The sequence below is a fragment of the Parus major genome, chromosome 9 (assembly GCF_001522545.3).
Source record: "Parus major isolate Abel chromosome 9, Parus_major1.1, whole genome shotgun sequence".
NCBI classification, from domain to species: domain Eukaryota; kingdom Metazoa; phylum Chordata; class Aves; order Passeriformes; family Paridae; genus Parus; species Parus major.
Genome location: NC_031778.1, coordinates 3,881,227 through 3,907,970, shown reverse-complemented (window position 1 = coordinate 3,907,970; position 26,744 = coordinate 3,881,227). Strand labels below are relative to the sequence as shown.

General features: G+C 45.6%; 1 protein-coding gene across 5 annotated transcripts in view; it reads right to left on the bottom strand.

The window, feature by feature from the left end:
- The window catches only part of PIK3CB (phosphatidylinositol-4,5-bisphosphate 3-kinase catalytic subunit beta), an 89,635-nt gene extending 67,835 nt beyond the window's left edge, over positions 1 to 21,800 (bottom strand). For 2 of the 5 annotated variants that reach the window (XM_015637803.2, XM_015637798.3), the window contains exons 1-3: positions 12,498 to 12,654; positions 11,099 to 11,202; positions 3,329 to 3,472 (exon numbers count right to left, since the gene is read on the bottom strand). The gene's annotated coding sequence lies outside the window, so the exon portion shown is untranslated. Of the gene's footprint in view, positions 1 to 2,246; positions 2,340 to 3,328; positions 3,473 to 11,098; positions 11,203 to 12,497; positions 12,655 to 21,728 lie in introns of those variants that run through there. The other 3 variants (XM_015637799.3, XM_015637800.3, XM_015637801.3) reach the window with 3 other exon arrangements.
- Between the last annotated feature and the right edge of the window lie 4,944 nt (positions 21,801 to 26,744).

Sequence of the window (26,744 nt, the reverse complement as noted above, 5' to 3'; positions counted from 1 at the left end):
CAACAAGCCCTGCATTTATTTTCAGGTAAGCTAACTGATGGCAACCTTTGAAGAACCAAGGGCAACACTTCCACTTGTATCTTTAGATCTGTGAAAAAGCACTTAAACTGCTTGACCTGTGTGCCCTGGTCACTGAAACACAACAGCAGCTTCCCAGCTAAACAGCCAAAACAGCAGCCTGCATTTCCAAATAACAACATTCCTTCCTCTGCACCCTCCTCGCATATACAGCTTGGATTTTTACTGGATTTTGGGTTTAAGTTATTTGCAAAATAGACCACATAACAGACATACACAAACTTTAAAGGGAAAGGAGCCGAGGAACAGGAGATGTTCTCACTTCACTACATCACAAAAGTCAAAGAAAGATTTTGTTTTTTCTTAAGAAGGCTTTCCTACACTAGAATTTGGAGTTCTGCCAAAAGTCCATAGACAATTGGAGAACCGGTGAATTCATGACATCAGATATTCTAAGGAAGTGAAACCTGGCTGAACGGAAGTGATTTTTACTCAAGAAAAATAGACACTTAAATAGATGAACAACAAAAATATTTTCAGACCACATATAGGAGGGGTCTCTTTTATTTAAAGAAAAAAAAACAGAAAAAAAAAAAAGAAAAACAAATCCCACAAAACATTTAATCGCTGTTAAAAACCCCACTCAAGCACATTTCCAAGGCAATACACATCAAAACATTCTTGATGTTACCAATATCCCTGATATTATTTCTAAAAATGCCAATAAACCAGTTACCAAAGATTTTTTGTTCAGGAATCCTTTCCTGAATCCCTACTCTCCTGAGAAGCATTGCTTCCTGCCATGAAACTCCCAAAGCCTGGAAACACCAGCAGTCTGCACTGAAGCTCCCAGATCGAAGTTTCCAGGTGACCTGGTCATTGATTCCCCAGCCACCTTCAGACATTCCACAAAACCTCACAACTCCTTGCCAAGCATAGGGGTGTTTAATATTCCTTTATATGCAATTTCCCTAAAAGTAAGCATGCTCTGAAGTTTTATTCCACCTTTCAGTCAATCTTTGAAGGGGTACAGCTGTGGAAGTCTCTATCGAATACTGCAAAACACAGGCAAATCAAATTTCTTTGACATCCTTCATGCATTCATCTCACTTCAAACCCTGAACTATAGTCCTGAAAACACAATATCATGCTGGGGCTTTCCAGCTTCAGGAACTTGCTGAGCCTGAATGAAGTTCAATATTAACCAAATAATGGCAGCACAGACTTAGTTAGCACCTAATATTTACAGTTATGGCTACACTTGTCAATTCCAAATGAGCAAAACTTGTCAGTGTATCCAGTGACAAGAAAAGACTATAAGCGCATAAAAACATACAAAAAACCCCTCCCTACACCCCAATAAAAACTCAACTTTCCGGATTTTGGAAAGCGTCCAGCACGAGTCTAAGTACACATGTGCTGGAGCTAGACGAACCAGCAAGTCTGGCATGAAAGGTTTCCGTTTCTCTTTCAGGAACTCTTTGGGACTAATGAAGATTTATTTCCCCCTTCCACAGAAGCAGCTCGTCGTCTGTGGCAGCCTGGCTGTCTGCTCGGAGAGCACCCGATGACAGCAGTGCCAAAGCCATCGCTCCGTGCGCCGCCCTGCAAACACATTTCCCAAACACTGCTTTGCCATACAAATTCCTGCGGTTCCGAAGGAAAACAACTCTCAGAAACCTCAGCTGAAAACGACCGGGAGTATCGCGTAATAGAAACGCCACTTAAAATTCACAGAGCAATCACCCGCAGTTCTCAGCTGGGGGGAAAAAAAATAGGAAGCAAGCAGCAGGCAGAACGCAAAGCTCGTCCGGGTATCGCTCGCGGGAGCAGGCAGGGACCATGCAGACTGTGCCGAGCCCGGGCCAGCACGGGAAGGAGCCGAGGCAGCGCCGCTCGCCACGCTCTGCCGGCCCGCACCGGGCACTTGTTGCGGGGCCGCCGCCCCGAGCCCGGCCCTGCCCCGGGCCCCTTTGCGCTGCCCCACGGCCGCCGAAACCTCCCCCGCGCGGGCTTGAGCAACCGCGGTGTCGCAAGCGGAGCGCTGCCCCCTTCCTGTGCAGCTCGGCTCCCGGGCCGGACGGGCACCGTCAGCAGCGAGCCGGAGGCCGAGAGCAGCCCCGCCGCAGCTGCCCCGACACCGAGCGGGTTCCGCCGGCCCGTCCCGTCCGGTCTCGCTCGGAGCGAGGACACGACCCAGCCCCTCACACCCAGCCCCTCACACCCACCTGCCCGGGCAGCGGCCCCGCCGTGTCCGCGCCGCCCCAGCCAGCGCGGCGGCGCCAGCGGGGAGCGCTCCCTCAGCCGGCCCCGGGCCCGGCGCTGCGCTCCGCCGGGGTTACCAAGGCGATGGCTTCGCCCTCGGGCCGCCGCCGCCAACCCGGGCCGGGCTTTCGCTATCCGAGCGCGGGGGGCGGCCAATGGCGCGGTGTGCCCGCCCCTGAGGGCGCTCCCTGCCCCGGCGGGCCGCGCCCCCGGCTCCTGAGGGCTGCCGGCGGGCAGGGGGCGGCCGGCTCTCCCCGGCCCCTGCTGAGACCCCGCTGGAGCTCCGGAGCGCTCCCCCCGCTCCCTCGGGGGCTCGCTGGAAAGGCTCAGCCTAGAGCACCTTTCCCGATTGTAAAATCACCAGGGAAGAAAAGCTCGTTTTAGCAGCTTCTTGACTCGCCAAGGAATTCCCTGATATATCCTCACTTCAAGACTCTTGGCGCTGAGCTGTCAAACAATTGTGTGGAAACTAGTACCTATAAAAGGGGCTTTTCTAAGGCTAGAAAGAAGCAATCCAAGGAAGGCAAGGCAGAATGTAACCGGTAACGAAACAACTTAGCATGCAGCGGGCCCGTCCCCACCCACTGCAATCAGCAGCAACATTCCTGCCGCCCTTAATGAACACAGGGCGAGGCGGAGCACATCCTTGTCCGCAAAGAGCATGATCGTACTACGCATATTTTAACATCCCTATGTTAATAATCACGCTGTATCATTAAGCTTGTCTATTTTAGTCTGTTCATTTTTCCAGTTATTCCAGTTTTGCAAATGGATGGATGGATTTATTTCCTCAACTTCCCTTGCCGATTCTCAAGGCACTAAAAATCCATTACATTTGGATTAGAACGTATCTAGGAAATGCTTTGTTGTTTTTTCCAAACCACCCAACCAACCACAACATGGATTAACTGGAAATCTCTGGGAAGGACAATGATCTCCCTTATTACTTCAGCAAATGGGATTTTTGCACGAACGGTGATCATGCAATACTACCTCTAGGCAAATCTCAGTGGAAAGGCAGTTGTTAATGAGAAATGTTGCCTACCGTGTGTCATGTATCAATTAACAGCTCCCCTTCCTGCTTTTTTAACCAGTTCCATAAGTCTGCTCAGTGCCACAGGCATTGCTCCTGATCATGCTGCTGCTTCGCACCACAGAATGTAATAACGTCACTTGACTTCCCTTCTTCCTGGGGGGGAAAAATAAAAAAGCCAGTAGAGTTCGAACGAAACTGGTTTATCAGGGAGATGTGCAGCTCGTACAAATGGATCATGTAAAACAAAGTTTAGTTCGGCGTGTTAAGCCACTTGTTTCTTCTGTTTAAAGTTTACATTGCAATTGAAATATATTTCTGAAGAAAGAAGGTATTAATGAAATCCAGTAGCGTAAAAAGTCCAAGATGTGCAGTTTTCCAAATCATTCTGATACTTTTGGTTTTGACATTAAATATTCCAGATAGTCTTGGCTTAGACACAGAAACCTTGGCTCAGTAGTTGGCCCCACTGATGACAAATGGGTTTGTGACTGGAAAGGCTCGATAACGTTGTTTTAAAAAGAGCTATTTACTCTTACACCACACAGGTGCTTGTTCTACAGGATCCAGTGCAGTCTTTGCAAAGCATAAGCCAAGTATGATGTCAGTGGCTTACTGGACTGAGCAGAGGGCTACAATCCAGAGCCTTAAAAATCTGTTTACTGTACTGCCATCTTTTCAAGTGAATAATGATGCCTTGAAGTGTGTATCATACATAAATCCCCAGGCACTTTCAAGCTGTCTTGTATAGACAATTTCTGTGAATAGACTTCAAAGAAACCTGACCACACTGAGTTTTTCTCCAGGATTTTAATCCCTGATTTCAAATTTTCTTTCCATTTTTTTGATTTATGCCTCCAAATACAATCTCAGTATTTAGCAGGGGGAAATAAAGAGATTTCAACCAGTAGTTATTAACATATTTCAGATTATAGTTGATCAGCTTGCATGATATTCATGTCCTTGTCACACATGGAGTTGTTACAGACAGTGTGTGCAATGTGGATAAGGAACTTGCCTTGAAACATCTTAAAGAAACATTTTTATATCCTATGTGGCATGTAAAAAAAAAAAAAACCAAACAAAAAACCAACCTACCAGACTTCAAATATCATTTTAATTTTCAATTTCCTTATCTTTAGATTCCTTTCCCACCCCCCTTCACAAAACAACAAATGTTCCATTATTCTGCCCCCCAGGCTATTGTTATATGTTTTCTCAGTATAACGAAAGGGGTTTGTCTAAAAAGGCTGGATCTGACTCATGTCTTTGCATGTGAAACAGCTGTGCACCTAGAGCACATTCCTGGTTGCTTGAAAATGCATAATTTTCAGTTTTTTGGGTTTACACTCTTTAAATCCTGCGTCACTGCAGTGATCAGAAGAAAGGAACTAAGTTGTCTCTGTATTTGCAAACATCACAGAAGACATGAGACATTAGAAGAAGGCAAATGAAAATGCCATGTAAGGATATTTGGCCTGAAGCAAAAAAAGCCATTCTGAAAAAAATTAAGTTATTAAATCTAAGGGACAATGATCCACACCACAGTAAAATACTGGGCAGGAGATGCTTAGAAATAATTCATTAGAAAACTTAAACGGAGCAACTTGCTACTGTCCGGTACTGTGATACAATGGCAACATCTACAAACCAAATGAGCTCTGCTCAGTTAATGCACAGGAATGTTTTCTGGTGAATACAGAATGACACAAGAATCTCTCATCAGTAATTTTTTACTTAAAAAAAATTAAAAGTTATATTCAAAACTGTGTGAGCAATAGCAGAGAGAATAATGGTCACTTTACACTGCATGGTCATCCCTTTGTCAGCTTGCTGCTGACTGCTGTCCAAATAAAAGGCTTTAGAACATCTTGTGTATGACAAATAACATGTTACTCTCCTCAGCAGTCACTAGAGGAAAGCCAGTTTGCTTTATAAGATTCAAAATATAGTTTATCTGTTAACAAAAGTTTCATCTCCTGTCTAAAGGCCCTCTGTATAGACTAGAAAAAATATGTCCCCTACTGCCTAAAGTAGTGGGTTATTACTGTTTGGAAGATAGAATCATTAGTCACTGAAATTTAAGAAGTGTAAATAAACAAGTGGATAATACTGGCTGTGACTATTTCAAACCGTGGGTTTAGCACAATAAATCCCAAGAATCAGGTTTAACTGTCAAAGTCTATATTTAACATCCTGTAGGAAAGCACTAAGGGATTCCTAATACATGATTTCATACCCTAGGTTAAAGTACTGGAGCACATATAAATGATATGACAGAGGGGATGATGTATGTGGGTAGCATGGTCTTGTACCAGTCTCAGCTGATAAATAAAAGTTGGCCTCCTTGACCTTCCCCATCCCTGCAGTTTTTAAACAGCCCAGTCTGTGAAATCCAAGCTGGCCACTGCCACCAGGGTCTCTCTGGTGCATGGAGAAGTGCTGATGGCACAGTGAGGGATGTGGTGTGACGTGCCACCCCAGTGCTGGGAGCAGGACAGTCCCCAGAGGTGCCCTGGGCAGCGCTTTGGTCCCTGAGCCTTGCTCCAGGCTGGGTGTCCATAAGAGCTCCCGTTTGTGTCTCAGGCTGGCTCTGGTGCAGGGGAGGCAGCAGCAAACAGCCCAAGTGATGTTTGGTAGCAGACTGCAAATGCTCTCCTCAGACAGAACACATTTGGGTTTGACTAATGAAGCAGCAGCCTGCAGAGGGAACGAGCAGCTTTTAGGAGTGCTTTGCTAAACAGAGTGATTTAACATGAGCAAAATTCAGTAGAAAAGTTCTCAGAGAACCTAGAGTGTACGTACAGGAGCCAGAGAGGCGAACCCCTCTGCCAGCTGCAGTGGCCCCTCAAATGCAGCTGCAGCATCCCATCCTGGCACTTCACTGTTCTGTTCCCCCCACTGAATTCCTTCACCGAGGCCTCTCATTTTAAAATTTTAAGCCTAACTTAAGATGGAGCCATCTGAAACACAGGGCCTCTTTCTCAACCTCCCTGCCCTCTCAGGCTGCTGTGCCCCAGCAGAATCAGCAGCACATCAGCTGCTGCAGCATCAGGGCAGACACAGCCCTGCTGTGAGCTGCTGGCCTCAGCTCTCTCCCTGCTCAGACAAGCTGTGGGAGCTGCTGAGCTGCAGCAGACCTGAGCTGGAGGGAGGCCTGGCGCCCAAGGCTGTCCTTCTGGAGCACTGCTGATCCCACAGAGCTTCCCTGGGGCTCTGCAAACCTGGGCAGCTGCAGAGGCCCTCTGCACTGAGGCTGCAGCTGTGCTGGGAAGGGGGAGCTGAACCCCACCATGGAGACCCACAGCCAGAAGGCACACGGTCCTATTGCTTCCACAGCACAGAAAACCCGTGGGCAGGAGATCCTGGACAGGCATTTCTCAATTATGATCAGTTTATGCAAATTCTATTGTAATAAAGCAGCAAATTTTTAATAGCACTAATCTGTAGCCAAACCGACTGAAAACACTTATTGTCACTAATTCCATAGCCAATGTATCTTTTCCTCTGTCTGTTCTGATTTCTGAGTATGGTCACACTTTACAAGACAACTTTCTCATCAGGTATATGGACCTGCATCTGTATCAGCAAGTGAAGATAAAAAAACTACTCAGAATTAGGAAGAGTAAGGCCTTTACAAAAATCAGCAGCTTCCTGAAGGGTCCAACTGACCCTTTTCTCTATATACAAATTCTCCCTTTATATACAAATAACTCTACATAGTCTTTCATTTTTCCAGTTTCCTAACACAGATTTTGTAAAAATAGTTCCATCAATAGAAAACAAATTCTTTCATCCAAAAGGCCAATGCCTACTAGAACAGGACTTCTGTCCACATGTAACCTCACATCCCACACAGACAAGTCTCCCACCACCTATCATTTCCTCTGCCTACTTTATGGGCCTGAACTCATAACCAATATTAACATTTTATTAACATAACTGGATTGTTGGAAATGCCAGTTTTGAGGCGAGGCACTGAGTTCCCTTGTGTTATTTCTACTGACTTTTCTAATCAAATACAAAAATCCCATGACACATTTTGACAAAAATTAGGGCACAGCCATCTTATTTATTCTTTTACTAAAAATAGGCTTCAGTGTCCAGCAGGTTGTGATGTGTGAGATAGCTCTTCAATTGTAACAGCTGCTCTACGTGCCTCAATACATCTGTGTTACCAGCCTCTCTTTGCAATCTGCTAATCACCAAAATCAAACATCAGCTTTCACAAGGGGTTCCCTTTTGCTGAAATTCTTACTATCATTAGGCTAACCAACAACTGGAAAAGCAATAAAATATGTTCTCATCCTTACAAGAGGAATTTCTGACACCCTTCCAAGCACAGCACAGCATGTTTTACATCTCTTAGGTTAATGGCATATTACTATTCTCAGCCAGAGGCAAGGAGTAGAAAGAGATTCATTACAGGAAATCTGTCTCTCTCTCAGCCTCTTTGCATATTTATTTTCTAGCTGGCCTTTTTGTTAAGGCAATTCTGATAACAGAGCAGATGTGACAACTGTGAAAACCAGTAATGATCAGGAGTATTATTGAGGCTGTCACACTTTTAAATGACTGTGGGTATGAAAGACTGTATTATTTCAGAATTTCACCTTGAGGAGACTTTCAACTAATGTTTTGTCAAGTTTTCTTAGAGGAGATCACTGCCCAGCCACAATGGTGTAAGTCATGGTTAGCAAGACTTTGTTTTGTCAGAACTGCCACAAGAGAGAAAACATCCCTCCAAGTACACTGATGTAATTCTCTTTTGGATCAAAGACATTTACTGACCTGCAGTGCATCACCCCAAAACTTGGCCATGAGACTCTGCAAGCCATGAAGGACTTGTCCAACCCAAATCTTTCTTTACCTCACACGAGTTACACGTGATGTGCAAACCAAAGAAAGAGATAAGAGCAAATGTGATATATTGCTGCATAAGACACAGGTACTTCATTAACATCTCTTTAACCCATGGAAAAACAATAATTTAATTGCTTATCACCACTATAAACACCTACATAGCAGGGAAAACTAAAGAAGTTGTTGTGAAATAGAAAAAATCCCTAAGCACTAGAAAAATGACAAATACTACATGCATCACGATTCCTCAAAAATACCAGTTCTAACTACAAATGGACTATTATTTTGAAAATCTATCTAAAATCTCAGATTCTAACTTCTTCCCTCTGGTGACTGTGCTGTAATTTTAATACTACTGCTGTGTTTCTATTTTTAAAAGGACTACCAAAAATACATATATATCCAGCAGATAGGCTTTCAAAAGGCATTTGCTGATGTCTTATTAATGATGTTTCAAGTCTAATACTAATTAATGTACAATTAAGTTCAATGTTTATTTTTCTGTAAAAATGTCCTACAGTAAATCAGTGCAGGCAAGCACACACTGAAACTTGTAAGAAGCAAGAGTGTTTAGTTCCTTGCTTCATTAGACAGAAATAATTTCATCTCACAGTTCTACTAAATTTCTGACAATCCAGAGCCATGAGTCCCATCCAAAGCAGCAAAAAGCAGCACTCTGACACATTTCAGAGCAGTGTTACTAAGAGGCACTGCACAACCAATGCAGGAGAGATTCCTGGAATACTCCTAAAATGCCAGTACATTTTTTGAAGCATTGCTCTGACAGCCTTTTGTTGCTAGATGATCCAGACATCCTCAATCAGGAAGAATCATGCTATTTCTAGGAATTAGATTTTAGACAGTTTCTTTGACCTACAGACACATCATCATAATTTTTAGTCTGTAAGAGCTAAAATTACTGTCTGGCAAGATGCCATCACAAAAATAAAAATTAGAAATTGTTGCAGCGTAAGAATACATGTATATTATTATTATTATTATTATTATTCCTTTCAAAACTAGAAATGTAGACTGCCTTACTATTTTGGAAACTCCAGGCTTTGGGCTGAATCACTTTTCCAAGGTTTCCAGGTATTGATTAACCAAATCAAAACCAGTGTTTCACCCACTCTGCCCGGCAGTCTATCACAACAAGTCGAGAGTTTCATTTATGTGACTCACACACCTTTAGATTAAACAACTATGCAAATGATGCCAAGTCTTTGTTTATCGCAGCTTTGTCAGCAAAACAAAATCTCCCAGCAGGTGAATCATGAAATTACTGTGTGGATGAGGGAAGCAGAGATGCCAGCTGAACTTCACGCTTCCCAACCTATTTCTCCTTCCCCCGTCCTTTGCTGTGTGACTGCAGCCCTGTTGGTGTGAGCAGAACTCTCCCTGCCTTTTCCTCAGCACAGCTCACTTGGCTGCAGATCAGAAAGTCCTTTAGGCACATCAGAATTGCAGCTTAAATGTTTTGCTCAGGAGACTGCACTTGCTGCCTCCCTCTGTGAGGGAAACTGGGGTTTGTTTCCAGAATGAGAGGTGCATCCATTTCAATGGCTCCACCGTTCAGAGTGATGCTCCCCTGCCTGGAGAGGGCTCAAGGGAGCTTTTTTTTGCAATTCTGTTCCACTCTGGAGCAAGACTGACAGGGTGGCAGTGCTCAGGGAAGGAGCTGTTATCTGGACAAGGTTAGGTTGCCTTCACAAGAGAGCACATTCCAGCAGCTCACAAAAACGTGGCTCAAGAACACTTCTGTTCTATTCCTGGAATGTACCTCATTGCCAAAGAAGGTAGCTACGACCAGGAAAATATTCCATGGGGAGCAAACAAATTCTCCTGCCAAAGCCATTCCTCCCTGCTCCACCCCAGCCGATACTACACAAGCTGAATAATGCATGTCAAGGTATTAAGTAACATGTAAACACTTCCAGTAAATGTTTCTGCTGCAAGCCTTGCCTTAACTGGTATTGCTTCCCCCACTTTGATAATGGAAAAACATCTTCCTCAGTTCTCCTGCACCTAAAGCCTATTATTAATGGGGCAATTCCCACCAAACACTGGCTGGTAATCTTCCTCTTGCCCCATCTCCAAGGTAGATTTTAAACCTCTTGAAAACTTGGCTGGTTCAGAGATGGCCTTCTCTGAAAGCCTCTGAGTGGCCTCACAGCCCAGGCAGTGGGGAAAGCTGATGTCTCAGGAGTAATGCAGTTCTGGTAATCCTCTGACAAACAGATGACAAACTCCAGTGGAAGCAAGCTGGGGATTTTCTCTTCCCACCAAGGATGTTTCGTATCAGCCTTGTCTTCCCGTCATGCATTGCCCAACGGTGTTCTCCACCTCAATTTTGAGAATATGTGTTTTCACATCTTTTCCCAAAGGAAGCTATAGTTCTTCTCAATTTGTAAGGGGAAATCCTCCTTGGAATTTAGTGTCACTCTAGGCATGCCCACTGCTTGCACAGCATGTGCCAGTAATTCCTTCTGTTTTACTGTGTGGGACACTCCACAATGGGGCAAAGGCTGTTCTGAGCCAACTGACCAGAAGGGAACGTGGTTAATCACATCACTGGGATGAAGGTGGGCTCTTGAATCACCTCCATGAGACTGAGAATCATTAGTCCCAAGGAAGAACTGCCCAAGGAAATTTCTGGGATTTTCCACTGGCATTTGTACTTTCATGATGGTTTTCTATTAGGAGAGACTGACTTAGGGTCAAGTATCCAAGGAACTCCCAGGGAACAACACCAAATTCCACTCTGAAAAATGCCTGGGCAGTAAGTTTGAGCAGAGCTGTTAAGTAAGAAAAAACCTCATGCATTTTCCAAGTATAAATTATTTCATTTAATGTTTGTTAACTGCACAGGGCTGAGAGCTGTGGATTGAGTCGTATAGTTTCCTTTTCATAATTGCTTACCTGGCAATTGAACTTGCAGCCCAGCTGAGGATGTGACACCAGCAGCACTAAACATTACCTAGATCCAAGGGTCCGAGTCACTGCCATTGGTAAGAAATATGCTCCTGTTTGGGCAATAAATGGAAAGCAGAAATACCAGTGAACAGCCTCTTCCAAGCCTTCTCTGCCCCCTACTTACTGCAGCAGCCTTTTGTGCCTGTTCTCCCACATCTGGAAAAGAAGTAATGGGAATATCTCAGCTGCCAGCAGCAAGGCCTCCCACCTCTGTCTGCCAGCTGCAACATCAGCACCAGTCACTGCTCAGGGGAACTGAAATAACACCCACCATGCCAAAATCAGCTCACAATTACATGACAACCGTTGTGCACATCTCAGGAGCTGATATGGGCTTATTTGTCTGGGCTGATCAGGACAGGCACAAAGCAAAACCCAGAAGAGCCTGTCCTGCTGAGAAGATTGTTCAGGAGATGGTTAATGACTGCATTACAGCTCTCACAGAAATGCCAGTGCTCAGTAAGGAGAGTTCTGAAGAAGGGTTTCTGAATTCTGCTCCCTGCTGCTTTTAGTTCTCCCACAGAAGAACTATTGGAAACACCAAATCATCCACAAATACCTTTGGAAGAAGCTTTGGCCAGCCACTGCTGCTTTCCTAAGAAAGGGTAACTTACTGCAGCCTTAACTCTTCTTTATGCTGGGAAATAACCTTTTTTTGATGAAAGACTAAAAAAACTACTGTATTTCAGATTTCTAAAGATGTTAGGGCTAAGTGGACATTCAGAAGGATCAGTAGTGTCTAGACTTCACAAGACCTGAAGAGTTCACCTGAAAAGCTGTTTATTTTTCAGCCAGGGCACTGAGGGCACTAAAGCTCAGGTATAAACTCCTGGTTCAGAGAGGAATGTGTGACAGCAAAGGAAATGCATCTGCACTGTCCCTTTTCCCCTCCACCCACCCACCACCTGCAAAGCAGAGCTGTGCTGCCCAGCTCCTCCCTGGATCCCTCTCCACAGACACAGGGGAAGAGGGACAGGGACAGGGGAGCCTTTCACAGCCTCCACAGCAGCAGCACGTGGGACAAAGCAGGACACACAGAGCCAGGAGGGGCTCCTTGGTGTGCACAGTGCACACACTACAGGTGTATATAACCCACACCTGCCACAACCTCTCAGCAGTTTGGCTTCCCAGCTCTCAACTCATGAGAGGGATGTCAGACCTCAGCCTGTCACACACCATAAGTTTGTGGTTACAAAGCAGTGTCTGGCAGCAGCAGCCTCCCAGCCCTCTCTGCAGATCCCCCAGACCACAGCAGGGAGCTGGGAGCACACCCACCCAGCAGGAAGGCCAAGAGTGGATGGAATGACAGCCTGTACACATTTAGCATATGGAAATGTTTACATACCTGACTGCACACAGGTCTGTATCCTTATTGCTGTGTGCTCACTCCCAGAGCTTGGAGCAGAGCACTCTGGCAAACCTGCTCCAGCTGCAGTGATCCATGCAGACCTCACTCACACTGCAGAGAGCTGCTGAAGCAGGGCTGTGACGGAAGGCCACTGCAGGACAGCATCCCACACAAATCCTTTCTAGTGCCCCCACACAATGGACACCAACACTGAATCACTGAAACTGAAACTTCAAGTACATCCTTACCATGTCATTAAACTATATTTAGAATTCCTTTTGTCAAGTGCAATTTTCAGTTACGGTGACTCAGTGAGGACCAGACACGTGTTCCAAAACAGCAAAAAAAAGTATCAAGTATCAGCTCTCAAGCACCTTTTCTCTCAAGCACCATTAACAACAGAGCAAATACCTGGAGCAGTCACAATACAGGAAAAGAAATCTCTACATCCCAGTGAAAAAAGTCCCAATTCATGAAATAGCACCTGTAAACTTCCAAACTATCCTGTGCTACTTTCTTCGTATAATAGATGCAAAATAACCTCTTAAAACACTGTTGTTAAACATTAGTCTTTTCCTTTAATAATTTAACTTAGAGATGCTTATTTAACCTTTAAACCTTGACTCTTATGCTAAATATTCCTCTGAGAAAGAGTCTGAATAAAGTATTAGAGAGAGGCATATTTAATCTCTTTTAATGTTAGTCACATCTGAAACTACCATTATCACAGATCCATGTTAAAAAGAAATACACACAGATGTGAAAAACAAGATCCTGTTAGAGCAAGTCAGGTTTTCTATCAAAGAACATGCCATTACACTTTGAGGCTTAATAATTTTCAAACCTAAGAACTGATCATCCTCAGCTGAATTATCCATAAAATATGCCTTGAAAAACATCATGATTTTGTTTTGCTGTTTCCTCTCCTCCCCCTACACCAACAGCTGCGGGAACAGTTGTGCAGTTCTATAGTGGCTTGGCCATATGAACTCTATTAAAAAACTGATTATTTCAAGTTGTTAAAGATCAGGTGATAACTTCCCTCAAAAGATGGAAAATGAGAGCAGACTCTAATTAGTATCTGATAGAACTGGGGCTGTTGCACTGTGGAAATGCTGAATTAGAAAGATGATGCAGGGAGACTCAACAAGAGCAGCTTTGTGTTTCTCCCTGCAGGGGCTGTCCCTTCCAGCGTGCAGAATGCTGCAGGAGTGGAACACTGAGGTTCCCACACCCTGCTCAGGTGTGCCTGGCAAGTGCTCCCTGTGTCCTGTGCTGCACATCTTGTCTGGGACAAAGAGGTTTGAAATAAATCCTTCTGGGCTGACTGACTCAGCCCAAGGTAAGGTAATTCTTACCTCTCCAACTCACCTACCTGCTGCTCCTGGGGCCCTGCCTGCAGAAACCTCAGCTGGCCCAGCACTGCTCCTCCCTGCCTTTACCCCAAAATGGGCTCTGGCTCTGCATTTCAGGCTGATGGGACGTGATGCTGCAGGTGACACAAAACAGCAAACAGCTGCTCTGCACATCGGGGATGGGCTTTGCCTTCAGCAGGGCTGGTACCCGAATACAGCGGGGTCACTCTCGAGGCTGCTGAAGGCACAAGGCTGCGGTGAGTGACTGCATGGCAGGTTCACTGCCAGCTCTGAGTGGCTCTGCTTGCCCCATTTGGGTTCTCTGACAGGCACTGTGTGTCTTGATTAGCAACCTGCCTTTTAATGCCCAGAAAATCACTCTGATCCCACATGCTCACACCTGTAACCTTACACAAGAAGTCCTGCTGAGTCCAATGCTCTTTCCAAGCCAGTCTGCCCTCTGCATATGTCAGCTTCTGTACATTTTGCCTTTTTCCAATCCATCCCACCTGTTTATGTTCTTTCCATCTAGTTAAATATGATTTTCCAAGGTTTCCAACTCATCTTTTTCCTTTTCTCTTTTTTTTTTTTTTTTCTATCTCATGTCCAGGTAATGATATTAAAGGGAAATTTATTAAAGAACTACCTTAGCTCCATTTCTTTCCACATTTTTTCTCCCAACTGGCTGAGTGTGACCTTTGTAAAGGTATTTAGCAGAAGCTTGTCATTTGTTAAATTATTTTTCCAATTTTTGTCAGCATGAATTTTGAAATCATTATCAGATTATTTTTGTTACATCAAATCAAAAAAAAATAGTTCTCGAGCTAAGCTGACATGTTTTAGTCTAATTCCTTAAAACTGCATGAGATGAAGTATGCAGTGGAAAAAAACAGCAAAAGTCTGGTTTGTGGCCAAAATTCCACCTTGACATAAAATAGAAGGGGGGGAAAAATTAAATCTCTTGGCTAGTAGTTCCCAAGTACTTCTTAAGAATTGGTTTTTTTTGTAGTCTCAAATCCACAGTAATCTCAAGTCAACAATGCCACGTCTGGGTTTGATGAGGTCTGTTGAAAATCTGTTGGGACAATCCCTGATTCTGCTGCACTGCTGTCACCAGTGGGTTCTGCAGCCCAAAATGTTTATTTCCCACAGCTCCCATTAACCTCTGACTGCTGTGTTAGCTCTGGGTGCCAGGGAGGAATCAGAAGACCAACCCAAATATTTTCTTACAGCTGCTGCTAAATCGTGACTGTTTGAAAAGATTAAGTGTGGCAGGTCAGAGAGAGGAACAAAGAGTTTTATTCATGGAGAATCTTACTAGCCTTCAAAGCAAGTCATATGAGAAATATATGAATACATAAGTTTTTATAGCTCGTGCCTAAATTAGAAACAAGATCAGAAATCTCAACATCCCTCATGAACTCCTGTTTCCCCATGTTCTCCTATTCACTTTGGATGATACACTGTCCCCTTTATTCCTCTTCCTCCTCTCATCCCTCCTAGTCCCTTGTCACCCCTCTTTGCTCATGACTCTGGGAAGCATGTGCTGCACTCAGAGATGCAACACCTAACTTCTGCCACTCTGGAAATCTGGGAATTTCCAGCTGGGAATTTCCCATCTTGCCTCCACCAAAGAAGCCAAGTGAGTATGAAGCCAGACTCTAGTCCTGCTTAACAGGTGATGTTCAAATACACTTCACAGCAAGGTAAGAAACAAGGAATTTAATGTGGTATGTGACAGAAAAACTGCAAAAGCAAAATTCCCGAGGCAAAAAGCCATTTCTTCACCCTCTGTCTTTGGAACTAGACCAGGATAAGCTGAGTGGCTGAGGCAGAAGTTCTGGCCATTTGACCACCTCAGCAGCAGGAAAGAAAAAAAGGTGGGAGAACAAGAGAAAAAAAATGAAGGAAACAAGTGAAAGCTGTTTGCACGTGGCTCCTTAGGGACATCCAAACTGGAATGTTAGAAACCACTTCTGCTTGTGGGATTAAGGTTTGGAAGTCAACCAGGGCCATCAGTTTTGGAGATATAGTAAAATACAGACAGAGCCTTTTAACTGAGAGAGAAGAGAGCAAGAGGAAAACCTCTGGTTGGACAAAAAACTCTTCCTGCAAGAACAACCACTTCTAAAAGAGGTAAAGAGAGCAACAGCAGCTGCTCAGATTTACACTGATGTCACAGAATAGAATTGAAACCAGCCAGAATCTCTAACTGGTACCAATTGCTACTTTGGTGGGTCTAAACAAGTTTACAGCCTCAGACGACTGCAATCTCCCTTCCACACAGGAAAAGAAAATTGTTTCTTTTAGAGGAACTCAGAATTGCTCAACTCTAATTCATCTTCTAAACCAGGAAATCCCTGCCAGCACAGGTGGAGCTGTAACACACTGGCTGTGCAGCTGGGGAACATAAAAAATGGGATTTCCGTGTTCCCATCTCAGCCACCAAAAACAAAGTAAAACAGGCAGCTGAAAAATCTGAAAAGAAGAATGCAAGTAAAACAACTGAGAGGGGAATTTAGGAAGTCACTAGGTCATTCCTAAGAAAATTCCCTACAGTGTCAAGGATGGTTTGAGCCCTTCTGAGGAAGCTGCCATCACTGAGTGCTGGGTTTTAGGGCAAAGGAAACTCATCTGAATCTGTATTTTAGGAACCAAAGTGGAGAGGACACTGCTGTCTTCTGAAAGAGCCCTGTAATGTGCATGGACAAGTCCAGCTTCCCTCAGCCATCCCTTTGTTCTCTGTAATTGCTATGTTTAAATACAGTTTACACTATTGCTCACTGGACCACATCACAAAAGATGAATGTCAGGATAGACATTTCTTTGCCATTGAAATGTTACTTGATTTAAAAGTCAAGAAACAGACATTTCTTTTTGATATTTACTTGTCTGCAGCATTATAATTGTGGAGGCATGTAGAAAAGAGGGATATAAGCAATTATTTACATTGCTACACATTTCTGTCTGTCTAATTGAAGCCAAAATTCAGGGGCAGGTGGAAATGACACAGGTGCTTGTAGGGTATGCACTGGACTCTGCTCTGAGCACTAGGGCTGTGCTTAAGTTCAGCTTAGGATAAGCAGTACTTTCCATGACAGCTATTATTTTAGTTTAGTTTAGTTTAGTTTAGTTTTTGAACAACCTGGTCTAGTGGAAGCTGTCCCTGCCCGTGGCTGGGGGGTTAGAACTAGATGATCTCAAAGGTTCTACAGGTCCCTTCCATCCCATACCATCCTGTGATGCTGTGATTGGATGACATCAAGCACCACAAAATCATCTGTATCAGAAGAAAGAGCAGATTGCAGAGAAACTAAATAAAACTGTGCCTCAAACAAAAACAACTAACATAAATAGTAGCACCAAAGCTTTGTTTAGATGGGAGAAGTTCAGCAAGGGCTGTCAGGGTGGGGTGCTGAAAGGTGTGCATCCCCCAGAAGAGCAGTGCTCTCAGTGTGAAACAGCCTGAGTGCTCCCAGCCATAGGAAGTGACACTCACTCATCTGATGTGCCAGGCCAAGTGGGTAACAACCAAAAACAGATTAATGTCATTTAACTACAAGTACAGCCTCAACACTGGCTCACTGAGGGGAAAGATAAATATACTTGCTATTAATGAAAATAACACTGGGGGAGCACGTTCTACAAACACACCCAGGTTCTCTCTGTTTAGACTATTAGAAGGGTAACTTTCCTCACACATACATTTCAGTCAATATAACAGGTATTCCCGCTGAGTTGTTACTTTTTAATGAATTTCAGTTTCATTCCTCCATTTCCAAAGGTCACAGAGTCCACAGGACACTGTTGCAGTCAATGTGGTTTTGCACTCTGCAGCAAAGGAAGGCATGCTTGGAAATGACCCAAACACATGCAATGGAGGCAGTAAAATGAGCAAGGTGCTCATTTCAGCCTGGATGCTGTGTTCCAGCAAGAAAGCAACTCATTCTCCAGAACAGATGTAATCAGAGCCACGGAACCTGGGTTGCTCACAATTCAATGTTTTCCTGTGTGTTGCCATGTCAGAGCTGTGAGTAACCTGACACAGCAGGTTGCAGGTAGATCAGAAGTACAAGCTGGTCCAAAATGAGCACGTGTCCTTCACCAGCCTTACAGCCATTCTCAGTCTGACCTCTGTGGTTCAGGGTGCTACACTCAATATTGAAGGTAAATACATAGGAGCAACTAAAAACTGTTTTCCCCCTGGCCTATCAGTAAAGTGCTTTGCTGGAGGAGAAGACAAAGATTCAATAGACATCTTGTACCTCTTGAGATGGATTGGTAAAACACAGAATTTAACGTCAGGTAACTGCAGAACTGAGATAATGTCACCATGTTTTGCTTTCTATAAAAGGAAAACCCTGGTTGCTATATTAAGAGGGAAAATGATTTTAAATAAATATCTTAGCTTCCTGGCAAATTACAAGGTTTAGGTCGGCTCTAAAAGGAATTTGTGTCAGCTGGAATAAGGCATCTATGTGAAAGATTAATAATAATGAAAACCAACCTCTTAAAAAAGTAGAAATAATGCTTGTTGAATTTATCATCACCTGTAAGACTGGTTATGTTAATAATCCTTCATGTTATGCCAAGTAGACTGAAAATAATTAATAGTTCACAACCTTCCCACAGAAGTTTCAGTGCCAATGATGTTTTGACTGTTGAGAATAAATACAAAGTATAATCCCAAATATTTCGGCCTTTGACATTAATTCCTTACATCTGAGCAACTTCCATGAAAAATAATAAGAAATCTACCAGTCCAGAAATCTAACAGCTCCCTGTGAGCTCCTGGATCACAGACTCCATGGGGAATTGCAGCCTCGCTGCTCCCAACTCTTCAGTGAAGTGCAGTCTGGCTCTGCTGAGCCACCACAGATGCCCAGGAGTCAGAGATGAGAAGCAGGGCACTACCAAAGCCTGGCTGATTGTGCTGCTCAGAGGGTGATGTTAAACCCTGAGGACTCTTTGTCTCACGTGCAGGCTCTTTCCTCCTGGTCTGAAGTAGCTGTGGAACAATGTTCACCTCAAACCAGCAATAAGGAACGTCTGCAAGGACACAGCACTGTGAGAGGATGGAGAAGAAGAGAAGGAAATGGAGAATAAAGCAAAAGAAGGAAGGGAGGAAGGTCAGAAGGTTGTTTATACGCTCACAAAATCTCTAAAATAAAGTCACACCCCAGAGAGATGCAGGTGGCAAACTGATCTCATCAGAAAAACCACAATGCTTCAGAGACAGGGTCTGTTTCTGCCAGGATCCTGTTTCCAGCACTGCTCATACCTGCTCATGTGGCAGAGGAAGGTTCCCAGCCACACTGTTTGACAGACTTCAATGTGATTCTTGAAGGACGAGCCAGAAATATTTGGCTAAAATTCATTGCCAAGTTAGAGAAACACAACACAAGGAAGAAATAGAATCCACTATTTAGAACAGGATACCCATGCTTATCAAGTTTAGAGCCTGCTCATGGCATTTTTCCTTGGAAACAGCACTTGGAGCAGCACACAGCATCCCTACAGAATTTCCACAGCCAAAAACCTCTGATATGGGCCTTGAAAGTGTGAGAAATAAACCTGGCTGCTCACTGCTCTGTTAGCCTAGGAACTGGTGCGCAAACAGCACCAAATCCCCCAAGCTGTGAAAGGACTGCAATATCCACCTGCACCATGCAGACTTTTGGGGCAAAGCAGAAAGATTTACACATCCACCTACTCTTAGGGAAGACACTGCTACCAGGACAATGTGGAAGTGTTTCACTCATGGATGCTGTCAAGGCAATAAATGGGCAGGAGTGACTGCATTCATTCCTCATCCCACCATTAATACTGGATCTTAGGAACTGCTGCCATGGGCTAGTCAAAAAACTCCCTTCATCATGTTTTTCAATTGAAAATGGTGTCTTTCTCCTGGGGAGAAAAACAAAAAAAAAAAAGCTTTCCATTAAAGGTCCTCACTCTGTCTAGCATTTAATTTCTAAAAACACCAAGACCTACTATGTTTTTGTTTTCAACAAAAACTTGTTTTTGAAGTGGTGCCTCACCAGAGCTGCGGTTCAGTTGCCGTAGCACACCTCCCACGAGGTGTGAGATCACTCAGTGATCACTCACTGTGATGACACCTCTGGGGAGATGCAGCCTGGCCAGGGAAGCCAGGCTGCAGCTGAGTCAAAACTGTCAATCAAAAGGCATTCACGATTTTAGAAAGTCTACTACAAAGATTGACAAAAGTAATGTGCTTCACTTTGAATTTTTCTGCAAAATAATTTATTTGGTGATTGTGTCTGTTCCTCACCATTTCTGGGCACTCCTGAAGCTGCCACTCCTAGAAGTGGAGTGAGCAGGACACCACTGCAAGGCTCCTTCCTTCCATGCTTGGGAATTGCAAGGAACTCCTTCCCCTCCTTAAACATCTCAGCTCCAGCATCTGGCCAAAGGGGACTGAGCTCCCAGGGAATGCTCTGACAATGGCAAACATTAACTCACTGATCCTCATGTTTAATGTACAAAAACTCTCACTGGAGCACTGAATGCAAGCCTTTAATACAGACTCTGATCCGAGGGCAATGGACAATCCTAATAGCAAGACTTAGTGCCTCGGCAGCTGAGCTCTCTGAAGGGATGTGAAGCCTCTGGGAAGCAGCCCAAGAGCACACAAGCAATCAAGGCTCTGCTCTTATCAGAGCCCTCCCAGTCTGCTCGAGCTTTAGCAGACCACTGACCTCCCTCGTGTTAAATTGCCAGTAAAGTACAATCGCCCGAAACTGAAAACACTTCCGGTCTACCAAGAACCTGCTCCGAAGGACCAACTCGCTGATAATGCTGAGCCCAGCTCGTAGGATGAGCCACTGATTGTCTCAGTGCTCTAAGTGAGCAGCTTAATTGGAATAGAAAAACAGCGTGATGAATCACAGCTAAGGAAAGCACCTTGCTGAGGAGGACAGACAACACCAGTGCTTTACATCATTAAAAAAATTGTAGGTTACTCTTTAGACAGCACACGTGGAAAACATTACAGGGAAAAAAAAAAAAAAAAAAGGATGAAAAAAAAAAAAAAAAAAAAAGGATGAAATGTTGTTTAATTGCTGAATTCTTGCCATTAACACCCTAAACGATCTGACACATGCTGGCGGGCAGGAGGCGTCAGCCTCAGCCGCTGCCAGCCACACTTCCCCAGTCCCAGCAGCTGCCAGACCTCGCTGAGGTTTCAAAGTTTCCCAACTGGAGGCCCTGTTTCCTTTGCTTTCTGGTAAATTAGCCTCTGTAGTCACATCTCCTTGGTGTGTTTGCTTTTATTTTATTTTATTTCTTCTGCTTTTTTTTTCCCCCCGGTTTCTTTTCGATGCAGTAGCATCTGATCTTATCCAATCCTAACCCCTCTTCTCATCTCCTTCCCCCGAAAAGGGAAAGAGACCCCAGAAGCACCCTAGGGAGGGGGATTCTCCCAGGACTGCGAAGCTGCCACTGCAGTGGGACTGGGGAGGTTTTCACAGCACGGAAAGCTCCAGCAGCGAGAGGAAGGGAACACGCCCGAATCCCCGCACCAGGAGCCGGCGAGGAGCGGAGCAGGAGCGGGAGGAGCTCGTTCTCACCCCGCAGCCAAGGGCAGAGCTCCAGGGCTGCCGGACCCTCGGCCCGGACAGAGCTCAGCGGGGACATCCCGGGCGGGGACAGAACCGGGAGAGCTCGGCGAGGACATCCCGGCCCAGGCAGAGCTCAGCGGGGCCATCCCGGGCCGGGCAGAGCCGAGAGAGTTCAGCGGGGACATCCCGGGCCGGGACAGAACCGGGAGAGCTCGGCCGGGGCTCCCGCTCCCGGGAAGGGCTCGGGGGAGCTCAGCAAAGAAGCAAAGCCATAACGCGATCCGCGCTCCTACCCGGCCGTGCCTCCCGCAGCCTCGCACCGGCAGAGCGTCCCCAGCACCCGCTGGCCCAGCCCGCCCCGCCCCGGGCCGGCCGCCGCCTCTTCCTCCTCCTCTCCCCCGGGCCGGCCCCGAGCGGGGCTCAGGGGCAGCCGCAGGGTGCCCGGGCTGCCCTGGGGCTCACACACCCCGCTCCCCTCCCGGGACTGCTCCTCTTGTCCCCGGGCATTGGCACTTCCCGGGGCTCCGCTGTCCACCGCCAGCACCATGGGCACACACGGCCTGGCAGTGCCCCAGAGCCATCCTGTACCTTTGGCCCAGGCAGAGGAACAGCCAGCCCCCTCAGTTTACAAATGTAATCTTTCCAGCCGTGACTTTGCACTTATACTGAGTCACGCCAAAAGTTACCCAGCTGTTCCTTTATCTCCTTCTCTGAGGAAAGGTGATTACTGCAATAAACTCTGCTGGTTTGTTTCATGCCAGCCTCCGTTCCCTCGGAGGAGCTGCCTGGAAAGCAGCAGGTGAGGGGAGCACGCAGGGCCCGGGTCTGCCCCAGCCATCTGAGGGCACTGTGTCCTTGCCATCCCTCACCTCCTCCTCCTCCTCCTCCTCCCAGGCAGCTCCCAGCACGGCCTTCAGCCAGCCGCGGGCCTGCCTTCCTCACAAACATCACACCTACCACAGAAACTGCTGTGGACAGCCCTGCCGGCCCCTCAGGGTGACACGGGGCATCCCACGGGCACACCCTGCAGCACCGGGGGATGCTCTGCCCAGCGCTAATGCACAGCAGAAAGCAGTTCCCACATATGTCTGCCTGACCTCCAGCCTCAAAAGCCTCAGAGCCTCCAGTCTCCTCTTCAGCACTGCCTTGTGCCAGCCTTCCCTGAGGATCAGGCCACTGCTTGGGAGATGGTGTTCTGATAAATCAAAAGCTGTAAATTCAGGTGTAGTGCTGACAGACGTGCAAATCCATTCATCACATCTGGCAACGTGTCAGGTGGTGAAGCACAAAGCTCTGCTACTGAGGGCTGCAGCTTGGATTTGGTGGGAAGGCCAGGGCATCTGCCAGCAGACATGAGGCAACTAGAAAGCTAAAAGGAGGACAGTGAGCAGACACCACAGAAAGAGTGGCATCAACTGCTGAGCCAAAGGCAAGCATAGTCTCTAAGAAAAGTCTGAATCCAAAGAATGCCCGAGTAGGTGGCCTGGAAACATCCAACAGGGCAAGCTGAACCTCGTATTCCTGTTTTATTGTCTGCCATAAACTGCAAGAGTGGTGTTCATCAGCAGAGGAACTTGAGTTAATGATCCCTTGTAAATTTTACTACTTGCACAAAAGGTTTAATAAGAATTTTCAAACCTGCAAATTTGAAATGTATGCTAAAAGCATGGCAACATTATATTTTTGAAGCCTGACATTCTTTTAATGCATGGTGTGGGCAATAGTAAACAATAGCAACTCCAGACCCTCTCCTACAGCTGTGCTAGCCACAACTGAGGTTCTGAGCAGGGCAGAAAAGCCAATGTCACAGAACAAAGGAACCTGAAGTGCTTCCCACCTGGAATTCCCTTTTCCAAGCTCCTCTCTATGCACATGGCTGTGCTTTGGGGATCCTCAGTACCAGATCTCTTCCCTGCCCTGTCCTTCAGAATGAGCAGAGCTGTCCCTCCCCAGTGGCACAGAACAAAGCCCAGGTAGCAGCAGTTCCTTGCCATTTCTTGCAGGGTGCTGGTTCCCCTCCCCTCGGACAAGCCATGGTTACATCAGCATATTGCAACATCACCCTCACCTGCAGAGCAGTGCTGGGACAGCCTATGCACACAGCTTCCACCTGGAGTCACAGAAACTGCAAAGTCAGAGTTCAGTCACAGCTTTACCTGGCACAAACCCAGAGCCCAGCAAGACAGCCCCTTCACTCATGGTGCTCTCTGCATCACCCCTGCCTTCACACCATGCCAGCTTCTTTCCCACTGGACATGTGGGATGGGGGAAATCCTCCAGGATAAACACAGTGGTTGGCTTCTTTTCCCAATGTACTTGTGACTCCTTAACAACTGCCTTCCTCTAGGAAAAATGATATGTTAGGTTGATTTTTTTCCTAAACAGAAGAACTTCTTCTTCCTTACTTCTGTACCTAGAAGTAGTAGTTGAATGCCCAGTCTAAACTGAGGCATCTATCCAGGCACCTATCCTAACACCTGTATCAACCAATGGCAGATGTGATGAAAATCCAAGCAGCGGAGAAGAAGCAAGGAAAAACAACCAGGACTTTAGCAAGTGTTTTGCACTGGTAACTCTTGGTGACTGTTGGTGGTTTTATCTGCATCAGAATTGGCAGATTTGGAGGCACAGTTCTCCACAACTGACTTTTTCCAGCACTTTATCAGTAACTTTCATGGCATGTGTGGGCTAAATCTGCTTTGAAAGGACTCTACTTCTTTTGGACATGCTGGTATGGTATGGCCATCTATGTCAAGGGAGTCAATGTGTCAGATTTCAGAGAACAGTGAGCGGCAAGGCACTGCTGGCTCTAATTCTTCACTGAGTGTTCCTGAGATAGTTCCTGAATCCAAATTTCCAATTTTCTCCCACAGAGCACAGCTAATACTTCACTTTTTCCACCCTCCACCAGCCATCCCTGGACAGATGATGCTGTCCAAGTAAAGCTGTTCCCCATGCACTGAACACAGCTACAGCACCTAAGCAACTGAAGGGGTAAAAACAGGTGCTGAGGTACTGCAGAGACAAATCCCACTTACTCAATTTTTTGCCCTTGCCATGAAGGAATCTTGTTTTGTATGTCCACTGCCACAGTTGGATTTTTCAGCCTGCAGACAGCTTGTCTGCCCAGCCTAATTTACAGACTCCTGGCCAAGGTTTCATCTCACCTTATCAGTGTATTCAGCATTCTTCAGATCCTGACAACCCACGCCCCTCCCTCACTGCTTCCCGGGATCCCTTTGTATTCTTGTCTTTATCTAGTGTTGCCTTTTATCCTTCTTGCTTTTTCTTTTTACTATCATTTCTCACCACACACCTTGAGAAGGGTGAGTTTCCTGGAAGAAGGCTTTTGGAAAAGATATCTGAGCAAGCAAGGGAGCCAGGAGCTATTTACATATTTTCTGATAAGCAGTGAGAATGTCCTGATGGTCCTGTGAAGTCCACAAGAATTGGCTTTGTGCTGTTTTGCATTTTCTGCTTGTCTATGCTTGCCCAATTTAACGAGCTAACAGTATTCAACATATTTTACATATTATTATAGCATTCTTTAGAGGAGAAAGCAGTATCCCCGTCTTGAATTCAGTTATTAAAGAGATGATATTGGCAACATTATCAATTTAAATATTAAAATAGCATTTAAAATAATGAAAATAACTTTCAAAGAATGATTTTTTAAAATTATTATTATTAATTATCAGTTAATTCCTGCCTGATAGTGTTAGGTTACAGCTGCATCTAAATTCTAATTTTTTTCATGCACCCATTAGGGCAAAAATAAGACAGGCTGGGCTAGGAGGTAACTGACTACCAGGAGAGACCTGTTTGCATGACCACTTCTAAGAACACAGCTGAAGCTCTCCTGGGGGCAGATCATGAGATTGTAACTGTTTTCACTCGGACCATATTGAAATCAGCCTCTACTGACAACAAACAGAGTAAAAGCTAAGCCAAGCCACAGTCTGGGGAGGAGACACAAGCAGCTGTGAGGGGCTGCCTGCTGCTCTCAGGGAACTTTTGTTGCTCTGCTGGGAACTCTCCTGCTCCCACTAATTTAGTTCTTTCATTTTTCATTAGATACTCAACCTGTAATGACTTTCAAAGCAGTTGATTCAAAGTTTCATCTTACTCACAGCACTTACCAAGCCCTAGCACTTGGCAAATACCTCAAAGACACCTGCTTTGAACCTGGCCTTAGATTACAGTATGGAAACTACCCATTTGGTCAACTAAAGTTGGTTGGTCAGCTGTCAGTCCCTGACAACCACACCTATCCTGTCTCTGACAGTCACCTGTTGCAGCATCTGCTGCAAGTAGAATAAAGGAACATCTATTAATTTTCACTTCTCTTAATGGTTACAACCAAATCCTGTGATGGTCAAAATTCCTGACTTTTGAAAAGGCTTTTCTATAGGTGCAGTTTGGCACAACACAGACTTTCAAGCAATACAGACTCACCATTTGCAAAAAAAAAAAAAAAAAAAAAAAAAATCCAGAAAGGGAGAAATCAGGCAGCAGGCTTCCTTCTAAAGAGCAAATTCCACCACCCCAATCTAGATGAGCTTGACCCTAACACAGCACCTTGAAAACACAAGTGGAGGCCTGAAACACTCGACTCCACACATCCATTTGCTGCCAGGCCAGATCTCAGCCAAAGGCTTACATGTGAAAATCCTGCTTGACTCGGTTTTTGAACAGTTGTTCTCATTCTGGTAATCTGCTGCTGGCAACAGTGCAAGTTGTGCGTGTGATGCTTTATTCAGCTAAACATTATGGAGCTGTTCCTTCACCTTGCTGTGCCTGATGCTGGGGGACAGGCAGCACAGCAGACAGATGCACTGAAGTCACATGAACTGTGCAGCTGGCAGGCAGGAGGAGCAAGCTGTGGGGAAAACAACCTTTCAGTGCTCCAGGTACTGCATCAGCATCTCGGAAATAATCACCCTGCGCCATCTGAGGGGTAGCGCTGCGCTCAGAGCGCTCCTGACAACCTTGACCTTGAAATGGTCCTGAGAGCAGCACTGAGGAGCAGGAGGCAGCAGCACGTTTGTAAGGAACTGCACTCAGGCAGAAGAACAAGCCCGAGGCACGTCTGCCACAGCATCACTGCGGCTGCACAATTCCACAGCTCAACCAAGCGCAAACCCTCCGGGAGCCGCTCACCAGGGCTGGCTGGAGTGGTCACTCACTGGGGCTGGCTGGAGTGGTCACTCACTGGGGCTGGCTGGAGTGGTCACTCAGCCCCCCACTCACCAGGGCTGGCTGGAGTGGTCAGTCAGCCCCCCACTCACCAGGGCTGGCTGGAGTGGTCA